A 20,856-nucleotide genomic window follows, 5' to 3' on the forward strand; every position below is an offset into this window, starting at 1 on the left:
TCTGTTGTAGCCGGCCGCGACCGGGAGACCCATGGGGCGGCGCACAATTGGCCCAGCGTCGTCCAGGGTAGGGGAGGGAATGGCCGGCAGGGATGTAGCTCAGTTGGTAGAGCATGGCGTTTGCAACGCCAGGGTTGTGGGTTTGATTCCCACGGGGGGCCAGTATGAAAAATATAAATAATGTATGTATCACTCCCTCCAGGAAATACACGACGCCGCTGTTCTGGTTACTGATGGATTTATTCTTCTACTAAATTCTCCACCGTCATCAATCCACCGTCGAACTGTTTAAATACATTTCAACACATGCACAAAAAACAAGTTGGCGTTCACGTTACAGAAACCTTGCACGTAAATATGCGCGACAAATAATGAACATACCTCGCTGGCTGCACACAACTGAGAGGGAAATGGGTCCACTTAGAAACAAGAATACTTGTAAATAAACACGTCGTTAATTTAACTTATCTTTCAGAGTACTAAACTTTACCGCCGCTACTTTACCGCGATGTCTGGAACTTGTCACCACTAAAAGCGTCCCAACACAACATAGAATGTACAGATAGTTCCTATCACATAAATACAAGCAAAATCAATATTCAAAATACAAGTTGTACAAATAATAATGATATTATGTAAAACCTATTAATAATGACATGAATAACATTTATGGCAGTTAAACTCCCACCAAATCACATCCTTTGGGATTTCACCTCACAAATTAACCATAACATTCATTCTGCTTCAAGCAGTAAAACTGTCTTGTATACAGGCCTGTCAAGATAGACTGGCTTTGTAGTGCGTTTTCCCTGGTTATCTAAGGTTGAGTCACTAATTAACATTGGTGTTGATTGTTCTGAGATAAGTACACTCCCCATAGCCTGTGACGCTGGCATCTGAGAAGTGGTGAAGCTCGTACTGTTTGACATCTATGAAGTTTGCTGGAATATAGCACCTTCTGATCCTTACATTAGACAAGTTTTGTAGATCTTGTAGCCAAGATTCCCACTGTGTCTTGAGCTCCTCTGAGAGTGGTTCATCCCAACCGGCCTTGTCTCGACACAGTTGTTGCAATATCTGCTTTCCTAGGAGAATGAATAGGGCTACGAACCCCAATGGGTCGTAGATGGAAGCTACTGTTGATAGCACTCCTCTTCTGGTCAACGGGTGTTCCTTGACTGTAACTCTGAGCTGAAAGTCATCAGAGGACACGCACCATTGCACTCCGAGAGCTCTTTCCATGAGTGGCTCTCCCAAAGCCATATCAAGGGTTTTGACACTTTCAGCGCACTCTTCCTTTGGTATTGATTTCAATACATGCTTGCTGTTGGAGACGAACTTATGTAGTCTTAGCTTGCCTGTGCTGCAAAGACCTCTTGCTTCCTTGATGAGTTGAATTGCCTCAGCATCAGACGTTACACTCACCAGTCCATCGAATTTAACAGCGTTTTGGTTAAATTGATCCTGACCTTTAGCGGCTAGATGTTTGAGACCAAAATTGGCACAGCCGGGTGAGGAGGCTGCCCCAAACAGATGGACTTTCATCCGGAAAGTTGATGGCGGAGACATCAGGTCACCATTCTCCCACCATAAGAACCTCAGGTAGTCTTGGTCTTCCGGTCTTACATGGAACTGATGGAACATTCGCTCCACATCACACATAATAGCAATTGGGCCCTTGCGAAACCTGCAGAGAACTCCCACCAAGGTATTTGTGAGCTCTGGCCCAGTAAGAAGGTGGTCATTCAATGACGTGTCTTGGAATCTTGCTGAGCAATCGAAGACGACGCGTATCTTCCCAGGCTTTTGAGGGTGGTATACCCCGTGGTGGGGAATATACCAGGCTGGATGATTGTTGAGTTCCTTTTCGGGAACCTTCTCAGCATCACCACGAGCAATGATATCTTTCATGAAGTTCATGTAGTCTGAGCAGTATTTCTGGTCTCTCTTGAGCCTTCGTTCCAAGCCTCTTAGACGCTGAACAGAACATGACTTATTATTGGGTAGATTTGGTCTGTCTTGTTTGAAAGGTAAGGGCATTTCATAATGACCATCTTGTTTGTGTTTGATTTCATCTCTCAGCTTAGTCAAGAAGTGGAGATCTTCCTGAGAGACGGTTGCATCTTCTTCAACTCTTTCACTGAAATCAGATTCTAGTACCTTAATTACATCATTTGGACTGATCATTTCCTTGATCTGAGTCTTGCAAACATAGTGAACTTCACCTTTGAGCTTGATTGTTGGTTTGGGTTCAGGTGTCACTTTCCTTAAAATGATGCGGTGACTTACTCCAATTGCATCACTGTAGTGCTCTTGTGGGTCACCATAACTCACTATGCTCCAACCTAGATCAGTTCTCTGAGCAAAGGGTTCGTTTTCTTCTCCACATATGACTTCTCTGGGCATTAGCGCTTGTGGGCAATTGTATCCGATTAGCAGACCAATTTCACATTCCTTTGGCGGTGCAATGTGTTCTGCAAGATGCTCCAAATGAGGCCATGCTTTAGCGGTCTCTGAAGTTGGAATGTGTGTCCGATTGGCAGGGATAAATTCACGAGTGTACGTTGTTGGCACTGTGATCTTCTTAGAGGAGAATAGACCTCTTATTTGTAGGTATTTGAGTCTTTTACAGGGTACAATTGTCCTTTTTGACGACATTGTAGATAGTTTCAGCTTCACTTGTTCCGTGTTCGTATCTAGAATGTTTGCTACTTCCTCAAGAATGAAGGAAGAATCACTTTGTGAATCTAGCAGAGCATAGACAAGAACTTCCTTACTTGAATCACTTTGCGTTGACACATAGACAGGTACTATCGCTGAAGTCTGTGTAGTATTGCCATCTTGCATAACTCTGTTGGATGTGGTTTCCTTGATAACCTCTTGTGTTGACAGTAGCTTTCTTTCCTTGCCATAACTTATGTCTTTAGATGTTTCCCCTTTTGGTTCTTGTTTTGAGCGATCTTCGTGTAGGCATGTGGGATGACGTTTTGAGCAGGTGTCACAGACCATCCGGCTACTGCAGCTCTTGGATTGATGGCCAGGACTTAAACATCCGAAGCACAGTCTTTCATTCTGAATGAACTTGACTCGTTCGGCGACTGTCCTTTCAATGAATTTGAAGCACTTGTGTAAACTGTGTCCTAATTTCTTACATAACACACATGTGACTATGTTTCTCTCACTGATGTTAGTTGTGAAGATCTTGGCACCTACAGTTTGGTTCTTGATCTTTGCTTTATCAGTTTCACTTTGTCGTAATGCGTTGTAGGATGTTATAGGGTTGCACGCAATGCTAGCTTCCATCGACAGGAATGTCACAAAATAGTTAAAGCTTGGGAACATTCTGTGTTCCAGTTGGTATTGTGTGGCCCTTCGGTTCCATCTGCTACTTAACCAGTCGGGTAGTTTGGCAGCTAGTTTTTGATTCTCAATATCATCATTAAGAACCTTTAGACTCTCATTGTGAGCAATAGCGAATTCACAACTACGTAGAAAGTCTACAAATTTTCTTAAGTCTGCACTCTCCTTAGGAGCTAGTTTTGGCCAAGCATGTAATTTGTCTCGGAAGGCCTTGGCAATCACAAACGGCTCACCATAACGTTCCTTGAGCAGGTCCCATGCTGCATGATATGAATCTTCTGAATCGATCAGAAAATAACCTTCTACTGCTTCTTTAGCTGCTCCTCCCACATATTTCTGAAGAAAGAAGATTTTCTCTGCAGCTGGAATATTTTTTCTCTCAATCAGTGTCTGAAAGGAAGACTTCCAATGGTTAAACTTGAGTGGATCCCCACTAAAAATTGTAGGCTCTGGAATGGGAAGCCTATTTGCTGATATAGCCTCAGCCAGGACTTTCACAAGCTCTCTTGTGTCGTTTTGAAGCACACTTCTTGGAGCCACATCCCTTAGTGGTTGTGGGTGCTGATACACAGGATTCACCTGATCAATTGGTTGCTCAAATGTAGGCAGCTCAGACTTATGTGGAGTAAGCCTTTGGTCTGGATACAACTCATTTTCGTCATAGACTTGAAGCCTTGCTCTGGCCGCGTTCAGTCTTTTTATCTCCTCTAAACGTCCAAGCTCTCTTTTTAAGTCTTCTACAGATCTTTTCCTTGCAGCATTCTCTTCTTGCTGTTTCTTTAAGAGCAAAGCTTCTTGTCTCTCCTTTTCTATCTTATGTCCAGTCTCTTCTCTTTCGCCTTGAAGACGACGAGTTACTGCAGCTACTTCTTGCTCTGCAACTATCTTCTTGTCCTCAACTTCAAGTCTTTGGAGTTTCTCTTGGTGGCACTCTTGCTCAGCCATAATCTTCAACACAGCCTTTGTGGCTGCATACTCAGCAGCGGCTTCTTGTCGTTTAACTGAGGATACATTAGAGCGAATGGAAGTGGCCTTAGAAGACTTAAAGTCTGGAGATGACACACTGGAAATCGTAGATGCGAATACGGAGCTTCCATCCGGCCAAATCAGTTCCTCCTTTGTTCCTTGAATTTGAGATTGCGCGTTGTGTACAACAATCTTGGTGACTGATATACATTTATCCAGCTTGCGGCGCATCTCGTGAGCTGGGCTGTCAATCCTGCGATATTCTTCATAAACATTATTCAGTTCAGATAACTCTCTTTGAATAGTGCTGCTGTGTTCGTGTAGGATGTTACTTGGATCTTGTTTTGTAACTGATTTCTTAGCCACCTTAGTTAAAACTTTCCAGCGTTCATAAATGCTGTCAAAGCGAATTAGTAGTTATTTTGTTTTTTCTTTCTGAAATTCTTTTCCCTTTTCCGTTAATGTACGGGCTCTTCCACTTCGTCGAGGCTCTTCAGACTGTACTGCTTCTTGTACAACGCTAGACTCATCTGTCTGCTCTGTCTCTTCTACTGGCTCTACGAGTGATCCTTTACACTGACTCTCTTTACTTCTATGTGACATATTAACTTATTTGAAAGTAACCTGTACACAAGACAGTTGTCTTAAATAAACAGTAGAGTTTACAACAAATATTTTACAAAAAGAAATACTCAAGAGAATAGAATATGCCAAGTTAAGTTATTGTCTTTGAAATTAACCCTTCAGAATAAAGGCAGGCATTATAAAGATTTTGAAATGTTGCAGAATCACTCAAAATAACAGCTTTCTTAAATGCACCAACATAAATCCTCTTCTTAAGTAAATCAATGACTTATATTCAATGAATCACTTACATTAATGTCTCTTAATATCTTGTTACACACTGTTATGTTACTTGGCTACACACAGCCCTTTGAAGTCCTTTATATTTTCCAATCCTTGTGTCACCTTTTCAGAACACAAACTTAAGTGTCTGACTTACGGACGTCTTCATGAAAAAAAAACGGATGAACTTGTGTGAGTCCTTTAGCACTGAACAGTGGCTTATCTGTGAGTCCGTCTTGACGAGCCGTCTTGCAGAGCAGGTCAGGAAACGATCACGCAGTATCGAGTTCGACTATCACTCCCTCCAGGAAATACACGACGCCGCTGTTCTGGTTACTGATGGATTTATTCTTCTACTAAATTCTCCACCGTCATCAATACACCGTCGAACTGTTTAAATACATTTCAACACATGCACAAAAAACAAGTTGGCGTTCACGTTACAGAAACCTTGCACGTAAATATGCGCGACAAATAATTAACATAATGAACATACCTCGCTGGCTGCACACAACTGAGAGGGAAATGGGTCCACTTAGAAACAAGAATACTTGTAAATAAACACGTCGTTAATTTAACTTATCTTTCAGAGTACTAAACTTTACCGCCGCTACTTTACCGCGATGTCTGGAACTTGTCACCACTAAAAGCGTCCCAACACAACATAGAATGTACAGATAGTTCCTATCACATAAATACAAGCAAAATCAATATTCAAAATACAAGTTGTACAAATAATAATGATATTATGTAAAACCTATTAATAATGACATGAATAACATTAATAATGACATGAATAACATTTATGGCAGTTAAAGTATGCATTCACTAACTGTAAGTCGCTCTGGATAAGAGTGTCTGCTAAATGACTAAAATGTAAATGTAAATATAAATATAATATAACAACCAGTGTGCAGACAATGTAAATATTTCAAGTAATCTTTCACTTTCATTCTGACTGACAGTTCCCTCTGAGATAAGCTATGCAGTCTCCCACCCACCTCCCTACTTGGCACCCCTCTTGCCTTTATTTGACCATGGGATCTACTGGAAACAAGAAAGTGAAAGTGAATTGTTCACATTATACACCCATATAATTAGCATCATAAAACCCATTCTATTTTCATGTCTGCACCAGTAGCCTATACATACCACATCAACTTTACTTAAACACAAAGTAGTGTTAATAAAGATAACTCAATGAAGGATGAACATTGAGCAATGCATGAGTTTAGACAGGTGCACCCCTAAGAACAACTCATCTGCAACATAATGGCTGCATTTACACAGGCCAATTCTGAAGTTTTGACCAATTATTGACAAAAGAGCTGATGTGATTGTTCAAAAGACCAATTAGTGGGAAAAAGATTAGTATTGGAATGCCTGTGTAAATGCATTCAATGATGCCATGACTTATTCTGTGTGCCTATCAATTCAGAAATGATTATCTGTCTTCATTGTTCAAGTCCGGATATCAATTGAACAAACAATACACAGATCAGATCCGCCTTTAACTCTATCATGTGTAAGTTAGTGCTAAATGTAAAGAGGAAAATGTACTTACTGAACCATAATGCCGTGTGAATTTCTTTGGAAGATGACTACTGAAAGACAATCTGACTACCGTCTTCGATGCCCAGAGGAAAATGAAATACACAGTTTGAGGGTAAAGGGGAGGAGAGATGGTTTTATCAGAAACACCTTCACTTTCACATTGAAGAGACACTATAGTAGGCTTTTAAAACTGCAGCATCACCAGTTTTTTTACCTTGCATTTGGTTAAAGACTGGTATGCCATAGTGAACCATTAGCCTCTAAAACAACCTAAAAAGCCTCTATAACATTCATTGTAAAAGTAAAAAAGAAAAGGGAATATAACTTGTCACCAACGCTATGAGTATTATTCATACAGAAATCACATCCAGTATTGTTAATTAGATACTGTCTCTGGACAAGCTATAAGGCTTGTGGGCCATGTGGGGGAATGCATGTATGGTAAAAGCAGCTGATCTGGTACCTGTTTTGCGTCTGCTCAACACAAAACCTGTTCCTACTGGTTGGCCGCAAAAAGCTGCCCCTTTTACTGTTGTGGTGAATGAGATGAGAATCTCATTTGTTGTCTCCGCAAAGAGGGCGTTTCAGGAATTAAGTCATCTCAAAGAGGGTATGCAATATGGAGAATTGATACTGTATTGTTTCTCTTTGCCAGAAGATACAGAGTACAGCTGCCCTTGTTTACACTAGCTGCACTGAGGTCAGAATGCAATCATGGTTACATCAAGACACCGTGGAGCCGGCGGCAGATATTGATCAGAAAATGTACCTCAGTGCAGTGATGGGATATGCCACTGTACTCCAAATGTTACCTTTATCCACATTGCTCCATCGAGAAGATTGAAATACTGCTAGTTTTCCCAGAAAACTTCCCTTTTCGTCCTCATGCTAGCTACCAGTAGCCACAGCAGCCATTATGGAATGGCACGTAGCGTTGAACAACAACGGAGCTGATTGGTTGACACTGCCATTCCAATATGGCTGAGTGGCTTCTGCTACCTAGCATGAGGTAGAAAAGTGCAGTTTTCCATAAAACTTGCAGTATTTCAATCTTCTCAATATATCAGTGTGGAAAAGACAAAACTTTGAGTACAGTGGCATTGTCACGACTTCCGTCGAGGCTGCCTCCCCTCCTTGTTCGGGCAGGTTTCGGCGTTCAGCTTTATCGGCCGTACAGTGCGCTGCCTGACCGGAAAATACTGGTGGCCTACCTTGGCTAAGGACGTGAGGGTGTATGTCTCCTCCTGCTCAGTGTGCGCCCAGATTAAGGCACCTAGGCACCTCCCAGCTGGTAAATTATAACTTTTACCAGTTCCACAACGAAAATGGTCTCACCTAAGTGTTGATTTTCTAACTGATCTTCCCCTCTCCCAAGGTAACACCCCCACCCTGGTCGTTGTGGACCGCTTTTCTAAAGCCTGCCGCCTCCTTCCTCTCCCCGGTCTCCCCACGGCTCTGCAAACTGTGGAGGCCCTGTTTACACACGTCTTCCGGCACTACGGGGTACCAGAGGATATAGTGTCTGACCGAGGTCCCCAGTTCACGCCCAAGGTCTGGAAGGCGTTCATGGAACGTCTGGGGGTCTCGGTCAGCCTGACCTCTGGGTTCCACCCCGAGAGTAATGGGCAGGTGGAACGGGTAAATCAGGACGTGGGTAGGTTCCTGCGGTCCTACTGCCAGGACCGGCAGGGGGAGTGGTCGGTGTTCTTGCCATGGGCAGAATATGCCCAGAACTCTCTCCGCCACTCCTCCACTAACCTAACGCCTTTCCAGTGTGTTCTAGGTTACCAACCGGTTCTGGCACCGTGGCACCAGAGCCAGACCGAGGCTCTTGCGGTGGATGACTGGTTTCGGCGCGCAGAGGAGACGTGGGATGCTGCCCATGTTCACCTCCAACGCGCCGTGCGTCGTCAGAAGGCCAACGCTGACCGCCACCTCAGTGAGGCCACCGTCTTTGTACCGGAGGATCGGGTCTGGCTCTCGACCCGGAATCTGCCCCTCCGCCTGCCCTGCCGGAAGCTGAGCCCGCGGTTTGTGGGGCCGTTTAAAGTCCTGAGGAGAGTCAACGAGGTCACTTATAGGTTATTACTTCCCCCTGATTACCGTATTAACCCCTCGTTTCATGTGTCTCTCCTCAGGCCGGTGGTAGCTGGTCCGCTTCAGGAGTCTGAGGTGCGGGAGGTCCCTCCACCTCCTCTGGACATCGAGGGGGCCCCGGCGTACTCTGTCCATTCCATCCTGGATTCGAGGTGCGCTGCTGTAGCTGCGCGTCAAGGGGGGGGTACTGTCACGACTTCCGCCGAGGCTGCCTCCCCTCCTTGTTCGGAAAGGTTTCGGCCTTCGGCGTCACCTGCTTACTAGCTACTGCCGATCCATTTACCTTAACTCCATTTGTCTTTTCTTCAATCACACACACCTGGTCCTTATCCCTCATTAGTCATTGTATAAGTGTTCCCTCTGCTTCCTTGTCTGTGTGGGTGATTGTTTATTGTAGATTTTAGTGAAGCTCGGTGGAGCTCGTGTATTTTGTATCGACGGGAGAATTTCCCGTGAGCCTTGTATTTTCCAGTGCGCCTGTTTTGTGCCCTGGAGTGTGTTTGATGCATTTCTGCGTAAACCTGTATTTTGCGGATTAAAGCCTGTTATTTTGTGATTTACCCTCCTGCGCCTGACTCCTTCAACACCACCTCATCACAGGCATATACTACGGGTGTGCCAAATAGTCTGACAAAATGAGTATCGTAATGGATATGGGACATTTTCTGGATATGATTAAGAACAGACCATTTTTTATAATTATCCGTAATAAAAAAAAAAAAACAGGTGCCAGCACGCATCGTTCTCATGTCAGTCAGTCATGTGCGAGGTTCTACATGGTCTAAATAACTCAACTGACTGTCTGTAAAGAGAAGGGTGGGCTGCACGTTGATCCTGCTGCTCTGATTGGATAGAGTGAAGCTGTATTTCTCCAGCCACTTGCTTCACAATTTCATCCGATCAGTTTTCCTTGCATGTTTTCAGTCTGATCATTTAGATTTAATGGCAGTCGGTGCCATTTAAGATGAGGGAGGATGATTATTTTGTTTTATGTGCATGGCAGCATATTGGATGACTGTCAATCATATTCTATTTCCCCAGCTCAATGTAACGTCGATAGGTTTAGGCTACAACATGATACTAACATTTTCACTGTACCCATCATGAGGTTGCTACAACCTAGCCTATGAATAACAGTTTACAACGTTGGTGCACCCCTGATTACATGCACACACAGTTCACTTTCATAACAGCCACATAAAAACAGCATGATCACTTTGCTCATTGTATATATAATTCCTTCTCGCAACTATCTACGCACTCTCCTCCTCTGACCTTTACCGTTTGCTTGTGGACTTCAGTGCACAAAACATCAGGTGTCTGTGTACAGGCGGGGAAAAAACGTTCCAAGCCAAACCTTCATATCATGACCGCTAAAAACAGCCTACATCGTTGTCATGTCATAGTCAACGAGAACATCTAGAACTAACGTGTTAGTAAACCCGCTAAAATCATGCAGTACAATGTACAGTCAGAAAGCAATTTTGCAGTTACACCGGCGGGCCCCGGTGGCAATACATTTATAAACCAAAAGCTTACCTTGACATGGAAGAGTTCCAGTGTTGGATAGCCATAGCCAGCTAGCTAACATAGCATCCCTCTCTGTTTGAGCCGAGTGTTTGAGTAGGCTAAACTAGCTAGCTGCATTCGCTAGCTAAGTGAAAGTTAAAAAAAATACAACCAAATATACCTCTCTATTCATTTTGGAAGAAATTAATTTGTTAAAAACTGTTGAACTATTTTCTTTCTCTCTCTTTGAGTCAACTACTCACCACATTTTATGCATAACAGTGCTAGCTACCTATAGCTTATGCTTTCAGTACTAGATTCATTCTCTGATCCTTTAATTCAGTGGACAACATGTCAGTTCATGCTGCAAGTGCTCTGATAGGTTGGAGGATGTCCTCTGGAAGTTGTCATAATTACTGTGTAAGTCTATGGAAGGGGGTGACAACCATGAGCCAACTAGGTTTTGTATTGAAGTCAATGTACCCAGAGGAGGACAGAAGCGAGCTGTCTTCCAGCTACACCGTGGTACTACACTACAGAGTGCTGATGAGGCTACTGTAGACATAAATTGCAAAACAGTTTTAATAAATTATTCGGTGACTTTTGAATATATTTATTATAGTTTTATCTAAAACTATTAACTTTAATGTTTCACTCTTTTTATTTAATTCACTGAGGATGGTCCTCCCCTTCCTCCTCTGAGGAGCCTCCACTTTTTAGATTGTATCTGCCTGCTACTATGATAAATCCCATGGCGAGTACGTTTGCTATCAAGCTATCAATGTGCATAATATCTAACAAGCAGGGCAAGGGTAGAGAAAGAAGATGAAAGCGCTGATGCACATTCTGACTAAGTGACAGCAAACTTGGCAGCCCGCTGCAAATTGAGGATACACACACACACACCTCCGCGCGCTGCTCCTAATCTGCAGTTTTCTTGCAGTGAGAATGTGCAGGGAGGAATTTTGCCAACATCTACTCAGGCATATTAAAACAGATTCGTTTTTTTCGATCACGACTGTCATCCGATTTGATATGACTATCAACTGTCAATTTACGGATACGATTACAAATACGAGTTGGCCATGTCGGCACACCCCTAGCATATACCATCCCTACGTTTTCCTACCCATGTCTCACGCCAACACGGTTATATGGATCATTGTCAGGGGGAAATGACAGAGGGGGACTCAAACTGGGAGGAATGGCAGCTAACCTTGCTAAGACATTTCACAATGTAAGTTTATCAAACCATTAAATCAGTAGGTGGCTACATTATAGCCAAGTTGTTTGGGTGCGTGTAGTGCACGGTTAGAAGAGGTTACATTACAGTGGGGGAAAAAAGTATTTAGTCAGCCACCAATTGTGCAAGTTATCCCACTTAAAAAGTTGAGAGAGGCCTGTAATTTTCATCATAGGTACACGTCAACTATGACAGACAAATTGATAATTTTTTTTCCAGAAAATCACATTGTAGGATTTTTTATGAATTTATTTGCAAATTATGGTGGAAAATAAGTATTTGGTCACCTACAAACAAGCAAGATTTCTGGCTCTCACAGACCTGTAACTTCTTCTTTAAGAGGCTCCTCTGTCTCTACTCGTCTCCACTCGTTACCTGTATTAATGGCACCTGTTTGAACTTGTTATCAGTATAAAATACACCTGTCCACAACCTCAAACAGTCACACTCCAAACTCCACTATGGCCAAGACCAAAGAGCTGTCAAAGGACACCAGAAACAAAATTGTAGACCTGCACCAGGCTGGGAAGACTGAATCTGCAATAGGTAAGCAGCTTGGTTTAAAGATATCAACTGTTGGAGCAATTATTAGGAAATGGAAGACATACAAGACCACTGATAATCTCCCTCGATCTGGGGCTCCACGCAAGATCTCACCCCGTGGGGTCAAAATGATCACAAGAACGGTGAGCAAAAATCCCAGAACCACACGGGGGGACCTAGTGAATGACCTGCAGAGAGCTGGGACCAAAGTAACAAAGCCTACCATCAGTAACAATCTACGCCGCCAGGGACTCAAATCCTGCAGTGCCAGACATGTCCCCCTGCTTAAGCCAGTACATGTCCAGGCCCATCTGAAGTTTGCTAGAGTGCATTTGGATGATCCAGAAGAGGATTGGGAGAATGTCATATGGTCAGATGAAACCAAAATATAACTTTTTGGTAAAAACTCAACTCGTCGTGTTTGGAGGACAAAGAATGCTGAGTTGCATCCAAAGAACACCATACCTACTGTGAAGCATGGGGGTGGAAACATCATGCTTTGGGGCTGTTTTTCTGCAAAGGGACCAGGACGACTGATCCGTGTAAAGGAAAGAATGAATGGGGCCATGTATCGTAAGATTTTGAGTGAAAACCTCCTTCCATCAGCAAGGGCATTGAAGATGAAACGTGGCTGGGTCTTTCAGCATGACAATGATCCCAAACACACCGCCCGGGCAACGAAGGAGTGGCTTCGTAAGAAGCATTTCAAGGTCCTGGAGTGGCCTAGCCAGTCTCCAGATCTCAACCCCATAGAAGATCTTTGGAGTGAGTTGAAAGTCCGTGTTACCCAGCGACAGCCCCAAAACATCACTGCTCTAGAGGAGATCTGCATGGAGGAATGGGCCAAAATACCAGCAACAGTGTGTGAAAACCTTGTGAAGACTTACAGAAAACGTTTGACCTGTGTCATTGCCAACAAAGGGTATATAACAAAGTATTGAGAAACTTTTGTTATTGACCAAATACTTATTTTCCACCATAATTTGCAAATAAATTCATAAAAAATCCTACAATGTGATTTTCTGGATTTTATTTTCTCATTTTGTCTGTCATAGTTGACGTGTACCTATGATGAAAATTACAGGCCTCTCTCATCTTTTTAAGTGGGAGAACATGCACAATTGGTGGCTGACTAAATACTTTTTTCCCCACAGTATATCAGCATCCAAAGTATAGATTTGCTGCAACATCGGTGCAAGGCAAGCATTCCGCTGTTTTGTGTAGCTATTCGTGGACAATGATGGTGGCTGGGGCTCTAGAAACACTGATACTGCTAAACTGCTCGAGTAGGCTACAATACTACACTGCTGCACTGAATAAAACAGAACCAAGGAGTTCATATTGCCTTTGGATTCACACGCGAGCTAATCCTGTGTTCGTATGGGTTGGTATACCACGTCATTCTTATTCTATGTGGACATCAAAATACAGTGTCCTACCACCAGAATAGATGTTGATCTCCAGACTAAATAATATTGAAGCCCTTTTGACAAGTATGTGATAGTGCTGATGTCTATTGCATGCACTATGTCTTAGAATAATTCAGGCCTGGTGTTGTGTTATGTTGCAGATAGTACTGATCGGTGAGGTCTATCATGAATAATCAACTTCATCACAACACACAAGAAAGCATGTCACTGTCATATGTGCATGGAAGAGGAAGGCTTCGCAGCCAAAACAAAAGAGTGATGTTCCACTGCCAGATAACTAACTGTCACTATTACTAAATGTTTGACAAATTGTCAGTTTACTGAGCAAACTTCAGAGTGTAATGCTGAATGACACTATGTCCAATTCTGCCTCTGGCCAGTTGCAATTGCAAATGTCTTGAATCATAATTATTATTGCCTGTGTAGTCTCCATGTATGTATTCAATGCATATTGGTCCATTCATGATGGTCCTTATTGCAGTTTTCACAATAAAACCTTGTTAGGTCCTGTAGGACTGCGTTACAGTTCTGTACTTGAATGTTATAGAATGATGAACCCCATGCCCAGGCGACCCAAAATATGAAAAGAACATATGGCAGAAAAAGGTCAATTGCCTACTGTGAGTTTCTTTTATTTTAATTGCCCATGTGGTATCTGAACAATTTATGACTTTGTTAACGTTTGCAAATGGTAGCTTAGAGGATGTTGATTCAGCTTAGGGAAGCATTCTGTAGGGGAAAACACCCATATCAGATTACATAGGATATATACTATGGTTTGGGACAAAGGAGGTCAGAATAGCATATTTGAATTTGGGTCGGCTGTTCTCCGGGTGTCTGCAGATATCTGTAAATTGAAGCTGTAACCCTTTGATATAAATAAACCTTTATAATCAAAGTACAGTGTCAGCGGAATTCTTGTTCCCACAGCATAATTAGCAACGTTTTCTCGACACCACACCCATTTCTGTTACAATGAAATTGCCAATCAATGTAATGAAATTGATTCGTACCTGTCCACTCCTCTCAGATCTACAAGTCCAAAGTGGATAGCTATAGGAGTCAATTTGGGATTGGGAAGTAGTCTTTGCTTGACAACACTTATATTGACACTTGGTTTACTCTGTTTTTTTAAACTATTGTTTTGTGTGCCCATTGCCTGATTTATGAAGGTCAACAACCATTTGTCTCTTTCCATTTTTAAGTTCTTTGCCTTTCCCCATGATGATGGATGACAAATGGATTTTACATGCCTGTTATGTCATTTATATACCCCAGTGGCAGAGGAAGCCATGGAAGGCCACAATACAGTTTCTTTAACTTTTTTTATTTAATCTGTTTAATATTAATGCAGATATAATTGTGTTCTGTTTTATTTACACAGAGTGTACAAAACATTAGGAACACCTTCCTAATATTGAGCTGTACCCCCGTTTTGCCCTCAACTCGTTGGGGCATGGACTCTACAAGGTGTCGAAAGCATTCCACAGGAATGCTGGCCCATGTTAATTTCAATATTTCTCACAACTGTGTCAAGTTGGCTGGATGTCCTTTGGGTGGTAGACCATTCTTGATACAGACAGGAAACTGTTGAGTGTGAAAAACCCAGCAGCGTTGCAGTTCTTGACACACTCAAAACCGGTGCGCCTGGCACCTACTACCATACCCTCTATTAAAAGGCACTTCAATATTTTGTCTTTCCCATTCACCCTCTGAATGGCACACATACACAATCCATGTCTCAATTGTCTCAAGGCTTAAAAATCCTTCTTTAACCTGTCTCCTCCCCATCATCTACACTAATTGAAGTAGATTTAACATGTGACATCAATAAGGGATCATACTTTTCACCTGGATTCACTTGGTCAGTCTGTCATTGAAAGAGCAGGTGTTCCTAATGTTTTGTACACTCAGTGTACAATAATCTTTATGGGTGCAAACAATTTTGACACCCATCGTTGAGAGAAAAAATATATATTACTTGTTAAACAAAATCTCTTTCTCTAAGCAATTGTATTAGTATAAAATACAATAATTGTCTCTTTTTTTTGGAGCAAACAATATAGCTCAGTATTTGTGTTATTTATTTTATACAGTCTTTTTTGTTTATCAAAGGTGCCAATAATTTTGGAGGTGACTGTAGTAGTATGAATGAAAAAATTATTCAAAAGACATTATGTACAGTATTATTGAAAATTACCTGTATGTTCCATTGTGGTTCTGTAGGAAAACTAAACAAATAGAAATAAAGTATTTGTCACATAACAACCTATGTGACTGTTTCCAATGAGAATCTTTCACCTTCACTATTAGGCCTGCTATCATCAATAGAAAGCAATATCTTATCTAATAGGAATCCATTTATTTCTAATTCTACGCCAAACTCCTTTTTAATGCATGGACAAATTCAATGAATGAGGGATGAGTTTTTGGATGTTTGTAGGATTTCCACCGGCAACAAAAATAACAGTGTAATAATATGCCATTTAGCAGACGCTTTTATCCAAAGCAACTTACAGTCATGCGTGCATACAATTTTTTTTTTGTGTATGGGTGGTCCTGGGGATCGAACCCACTACCTTGGCGTTACAAGCGCCGTGCTCTACCAGCTGAGCTACAGAGGACCAATATGTAAAGAGGGAGTGAAGAGGTGGTAGCCGTAAATATAGTACCTCTATGGTGGTATCCAGATGACGTTTATTTCATTACAGTCAAGAGTGAATGATCTCAGAGAACGAGAAAGGGGTAGCTGCAGCCCAATATGGCGACCGGAGTATGGGCAAGTGGGTGTGTTTAAATGAAAGCAGTGGGCGTGTGGAAAGGAGTGGGTGTGTCGAAAGGGAAATAGTGGGCGTGTGGAAAGGAGTGGGTGTGTCGAAAGGGAAATAGTGGGCGTGTGGAAAGGAGTGGGTGTATCGAAATGAATGTGTGTGTCGAAAGCGCTCCGCTGTAGAGGTTAGATGGTTTTGATTAAGGTGTGTTTTTTTTCTGCAGTTTCTTACCACGCAACTACCGTTCATTGAGCTACCGTACTGCGAGAGTTTGGACTTCTGTTTTGAAGCCAGAGGATGAGTCTGTGTCGTATTTCACTGTTAGTTTTAAACAAATAATTGTACATTTTCAGTTGTAAAACTGACCATTGTTTATTTTTCAAATAAAAGTACTGATGATGGGTGTACTGTTGCTTCATGCGTTGTATGCGTGTGCTTACGGTGATTGTCACCCTTATCTTGACGACTAGGTAGCTACTTTCCACGCTGTTGCCGAACAGTAGTGCTTGCCAAGCGGGAGCGAAAGGCACTGTGTCCCAGTGTTGTTGCTGTACATGCCCTCCCCATTGAGTAGTAGACTGTATGTATGTATCAAGGTGACATCTATGGTTTTCAATATTAGTTATTTCTTGTGTAGGCTGCTATCCTACTTGAAATAGCTACACGACCCTGATACCAAGTAGGAAGTCGGCAGGCATTTTGACTTTGTGGCTGTGATATCTAGTGGAAACGGGAGCACTGGTGTCAGGCTTATCGACTCATTTTGCAGCCCAATCAGCAACGCAATCAGTGGCAACAAATCTTCCCAATTAGCTTATTTGCTTTCCATACACCCACTCCTCCGGTCGCCATATTAGGCTACAGCTACCCATACTTAGGCTACAGCTACTGGAATACTGTAGCCAATATATTTATTGTGTTGGCTTTCCGCAGCGCTGCAAATAAGCACTGTTGTTGTTCTATTGTGGAAATGTAATAACTTATGAAAACATTGTGGCACATTGCTGGCTATGCATAGTTTCATTACCTAAACAATAACACCAAATCAAGACAATTACTTTTGTATACAGACAGCCCACAGTTAAACACAGACAGACAGCCCACAGTTAAACACAGATTACCACTGAAAACACTGCTACTCCTACTGCTCTCTCCTCGTCTGACCATGTGTTCTCGAATACCCCAAGAGCATCTGGTCAGTGGGGTGGTGGCACAGGAATCCTCATTTCTCCCAAGTGGACATTCTCTCTTTTTCCCCTGACCCATCTGTCTATCTCCTCATTTGAATTCCATGCTGTCACAGTCACTAGCCCATTCAAGCTTAACATCCTTGTCATTTATCGCCCTCCAGGTTCCCTTGGAGAGTTCATCAATGAGCTTGACGCCTTGATAAGTTCCTTTCCTGAGGATGGCTCACCCCTCACAGTTCTGGGTGACATTAACCTCCCTACGTCTACCTTTGACTCATTTCTCTCTGCCTCCTTCTTTCCACTCCTCTCCTCTTTTGACCTCACCCTCTCACCGTCCCCCCCTACTCACAAGGCAGGCAATACGCTTGACCTCATCTTTACTAGATGCTGTTCTTCTACTAATCTCACTGCAACTCCCCTCCATGTCTCCGACCACTACTTTGTATCCTTTTCTCTCTCGCTCTCCTCCAACACTACTCACTCTGCCCCTACTCAGATGGTAATGCGCCGTCGCAACCTTCGCTCTCTCTCTCCCGCTACTCTCTCCTCTTCCATCCTATCATCTCTTCCCTCTGCTCAATCCTTCTCCCTCCAATCTCCTGATTCTGCCTCCTCAATCCTCCTCTCCTCCCTTTCTGCATCCTTTGACTCTCTATGTCCCCTATCCTCCCAGCCGGCTCGGTCCTCCCCTCATGCTCCGTGGCTTGACGACTCATTGCGAGCTCACAGAACAGGGCTCCGGGCAGCCGAGCGGAAATGGAGGAAAACTAGACTCCCTGCGGACCTGGCATCTTTTCACTCCCTCCTCTCTACATTTTCTTCCTCTGTTTCTGCTGCTAAAGCCACTTTCTTCCACTCTAAATTCCAAGCATCTGCCTCTAACCTTAGGAAGCTCTTTGCCACCTTCTCGTCCTTGCTGAATCCTCCTCTCCTCCACCCCCCCCCCCCTTCCCCCCTTCCTCCCTCTCTGTGGATGACTTCGTCAATCATTTTGAAAAGAAGGTTGACGACATCCGATCCTCGTTTGTCAAGTCAAATGACACTGCTGGTCCTGCTCACACTGCCCTACCCTATGCTTTGACTTCTTTCTCCCCTCTCTCTCCAGATGAAATCTTGCGACTTGTGACGGCCGGCCGCCCAACAACCTGCCCGCTTGACCCTATCCCCTCCTCTCTTCTCCAGACCATCTCCGGTGACCTTCTCCCTTACCTCACCTCGCTCATCAACTCATCCTTGACCGCTGGCTATGTCCCTTCCGTCTTCAAGAGAGCGAGAGTTGCACCCCTTCTCAAAAAACCTACATTCAATCCCTCCGATGTCAACAACTACAGACCAGTATCCCTTCTTTCTTTTCTCTCCAAAACTCTTGAGCGTGCCATCTTTAGCCAACTGTCTTGCTATCTCTCTCAGAATGACCTTCTTGATCCAAACCAGTCAGGTTTCAAGACTGGTCATTCAACTGAGACTGCTCTTCTCTGTGTCACGGAAGCTCTCCGCACTGCTAAAGCTAACTCTCTCTCCTCTGCTCTTGTCCTTCTAGACCTGTTTGCTGCCTTTGATACTGTGAACCATCAGATCCTCCTCTCCACCCTCTCCGAGTTGGGCATCTCCGGCGCGGCTCACTCTTGGATTGCGTCCTACCTGACCGGTCGCTCCTACCAAGTGGCGTGGCGAGAATCTGTCTCCGCACCACGTGCTCTCACCACTGGTGTCCCCCAGGGCTTAGTTCTAGGCCCTCTCCTATTCTCGCTATACACCAAGTCACTTGGCTCTGTCATATCCTCACACCTCTCCTATCATTGCTACACAGATGACACACAACTAATCTTCTCCTTTCCCCCTTCTGATAACCAGGTGGCGAATCGCATCTCTGCATGTCTGGCAGACATATCAGTGTGGATGACGGATCACCACCTCAAGCTGAACCTCGGCAAGACGGAGCTGCTCTTCCTCCCGGGGAAGGACTGCCCGTTCCATGATCTCGCCATCACGGTTGACAACTCCGTTGTGTCCTCCTCCCAGAGTGCAAAGAGCCTTGGCGTGACCCTGGACAACACCCTGTCGTTCTCCGCTAACATCAAGGCGGTGACCCGATCCTGTAGGTTCATGCTCTACAACATTCGGAGAGTACGACCCTGCCTTACACAGGAAGCGGCACAGGTCCTAATCCAGGCACTTGTCATCTCCCATCTGGATTACTGCAAGTCGCTGTTGGCTGGGCTCCCTGCCTGTGCCATTAAACCCCTACAACTCATCCAGAATGCCGCAGCCAGTCTGGTGTTCAACCTTCCCAAGTTCTCTCACGTCACCCCGCTCCTCCGCACACTCCACTGGCTTCCAGTTGAAGCTCGCATCTGCTACAAGACCATGGTGCTTGCCTACGGAGCTGTGAGGGGAACGGCACCTCCGTACCTTCAGGCTCTGATCAGTCCCTACACCCAAACGAGGGCATGGCGTTCATCCACCTCTGGACTGCAGGCCACCCTACCTCTGTGGAAGCACAGTTCCCGCTCAGCCCAGTCAAAACTGTTCGCTGCTCTGGCACCCCAATGGTGGAACAAGCTCCCTCACGACGCCAGGACAGCAGAGTCACTCACCACCTTCCGGAGACACTTGAAACCCCACCTCTTTAAGGAATACCTGGGATAGGATAAAGTAATCCTTTTACTCCCCCTTACCCCACCCCAAAGAAAGAAAAAAAAAAACATATTGTAAAGTGGTTATCCCACTGGCTATAAGGTGAATGCACCAATTTGTAAGTCGCTCTGGATAAGAGCGTCTGCTAAATGACGTAAATGTAAATGTAATTATAAACTGGGTTGTTCGAGCCCTGAATGCTGATTGGCTGACAGCCGTGGTATATCAGACCATATACCACGGATATGACAAAACATTTATTTTTACTGCTCTAATTACGTTGGTAACCAGTTTATAATAGCAATAAGGCACCTTAGGGGTTTGTGATATGGCCAATATACCACAGCTAAGGGCTGTGTTCTCCCACATGTTGACCTCTGACGTCACCTACTAAGGAAATTACCTCGATAACAGCATTTTCGGCAGTTAAATCCAACAACAAAACATTGTTTTTTATATATAATCTATGAACATGATAGCTGCATAGCCACAGGAAGTAGTTTGGGGGTGGGGGCAATTGTTTAAAATGCTAAATATATTATTTTTTTATTCTGATTTTTCAGGGGGGGCTGCAGCACCCCCAGCACCCCTACTTCCAGCGGCTGTGGATAGCTGTAGTTTTAGTTTATGGTTGACGCAGCTTGTTGGCCATTAGCCAATTAGCGTTTCTCAACAAGTGCAAACTGGTATTTACGACTTCACAACTGGTA

This window comes from Coregonus lavaretus, assembly GCF_964263955.1.
Source record: "Coregonus lavaretus genome assembly, chromosome: 33".
In the NCBI taxonomy this organism is placed as follows: domain Eukaryota; kingdom Metazoa; phylum Chordata; class Actinopteri; order Salmoniformes; family Salmonidae; genus Coregonus; species Coregonus lavaretus.